The sequence below is a fragment of the Anas platyrhynchos genome, chromosome 21, assembly GCF_047663525.1.
Source record: "Anas platyrhynchos isolate ZD024472 breed Pekin duck chromosome 21, IASCAAS_PekinDuck_T2T, whole genome shotgun sequence".
NCBI classification, from domain to species: Eukaryota; Metazoa; Chordata; class Aves; order Anseriformes; family Anatidae; genus Anas; species Anas platyrhynchos.
The window spans coordinates 3,024,570-3,026,895 of record NC_092607.1 but is presented as its reverse complement, the minus strand read 5'-3'; positions in this window follow the sequence as shown (position 1 = coordinate 3,026,895).

Below are 2,326 nucleotides of genomic sequence, written 5' to 3'. Positions count from 1 at the left end.
TTGTAGTTTTAATATTTTTTTTCTTTAGTTAAAGCCAGTTGCAGTTTGTAGTTGGTTGTTGCTCTGTGCTAGCACAGTGGCTTCAAGTCTTAGAAGGCAGCAGCTTTTGTTTTACCAAATTCATGAAATTCCCCTAACACTCCAGAATTCACCAGTGAAATTTCTGAATTCTGGTTGAAGCAGAAGCAGCATTTTCCACATCATTAGTTTGTGGAACTAAATGTGTACATGGGGAAGGAGAATTTATAAAAATAAAATCCAGTTATAGAAGGCTTAATATTGGACATCATGAAATCATACTCAGTTGGGAAGTGCCAAACAGCTTCCATTAAGTTGTCTTGTTAGCATAATTTTTCCTGTTAGCTGTTTCAAATTAATCAGTATTTCACTTTTTCTACATGGTGTAGTTCATTTGCTCCAATTGCATACATCTGAACAGACGGGGTTTGTTGTGTTTGCCATGATTACAGATACAGGAGTATGCTATCGTGACTGATGCAAACTCCCCATTAGTTATTTGCATATTCATTGTTGAAATGTAAAAAATGTTCTGCTTGTAAGCCTGACATGCAAGTGGACATGTTTCTCAAAGCAAGATTTATTTTGGGTCTGGTTTTCTTACTGGGGTTTTTTAATCAACTGCTTACCAGCTGGGAGGAATAAGAGTTCAAGATTGTATTTGGAATCCTAAACCTGTGCTAAGCAGTTTCTCAGACTAACACATTACATGACTTGCTTCTTCTTTCTCCCTGTTAGTTCAAAGAATTTCTCGCCTAATCTCAAAACTGAGACGTGCACTTGTCAGAGTCTGAATGAGGCACAAACTCATCTTCTGGTATTAATTTATTTCTGGTCAATGCTTGTTTTTCTCTTTAGGGGACTCTGCAGTTGGTGTTTTTTTGTTGTTGCTTGTTTTTTGAAGAAGACTTCCCTCACGCTCTAGACAACAGCAGGTGTAATTACATTTCAGTTACCCATTGGTCTTAAGTGTTCAAATTCAGAAACCTAGTAAGGTGCACAAGCCCATTTCACAGTGCCATGAAGGGTGAGAATGTGTCTTCAGATTCTGCATTATAATGTTTATTCAGTGCAAAGAAGGCTGTTTATTTACTAGGCTAAATTTCATTTAATGAGAATTCATCAGTGCTGCCAAGGCCAACAGACTAAGGCTGCTGACTTTTGAGGCTTTCTGTAGTGTTTACGCTGTTTGTCTTGTAAGAGGTGAGGATGCATTATTTATTTTGTCCTTCTTTGCCTTACACCAGCTAAGAACTTGCACATGCGCAAGCCAGAATGGGGAAGCTGTTAAGGCTGTGCTGCCAGTGGGACCAGACTGACCTGTGTAGATCCTTATTCCTGTCCAGTCCAGAAGCTGGCTGGAAGGTTTCCAGGAGCTTCTCTTGTTGCCAGGAGAAGCATGCTGGTTAAATGGTCTAGATGCTATGATGTTGAGCACAGCGTTATGCCATATTCCTGCTGATATACAAAATAAGATTTAATCTCTATTGTTATTCTGAAATTGGTCGCGTGTAGAAGGAAATGAGGTCTGCACCGATGGATTAGCTCTTCGGTTAACTTCCACCAAGGTAAACCGAGCGTTTCCTGCCCTCTGCTGGCAGGAAGTGATAATACCTTCACGTCTAGCGAGAATCATTTTCTGAGTAATTTTATACAGAATCACACAGAATCACAGAATTTCTAGGTTGGAAGAGACCTCAAGATCATCGAGTCCAACCTCTGACCTAACACTAACAGTCCCCAATAAACCATATCCCTAAGCTCTACATCTAAACGTCTTTTGAAGACTTCCAGGGATGGTGACTCCACCACCTCCCTGGGCAGCCTGTTCCAGTGTCTAACAACCCTTTCAGTAAAGAAGTTCTTCCTAACATCTAACCTAAAACTCTCCTGGCACAACTTTAGCCCATTCCCCCTTGTCCTGTCACCAGGCACGTGGGAGAACAGACCAACCGCCACCTTGCTACAGCCTCCTTTAAGGTACCTGTAGAGAGCGATAAGGTCGCCCCGAGCCTCCTCTTCTCCAGGCTGAACAAGCCCAGCTCCCTCAGCCGCTCCTCGTAGGACTTGTTCTCCAGGCCCCTCACCAGCTTTGTCGCCCTTCTCTGGACCCGCTCAAGCACCTCGATGTCCTTCTTGTAGCGAGGGGCCCAAAACTGAACACAGTACTCAAGGTGCGGCCTCACCAGAGCCGAGTACAGGGGGAAAAGACTCAGATAAAATGCTAACCACTCACTCAGCTGTCCTGGGGCCAGCCACATCACTGAAGGGCAACCCCCTCGCCATGCCCGCTGCCTATGGCAAGTTT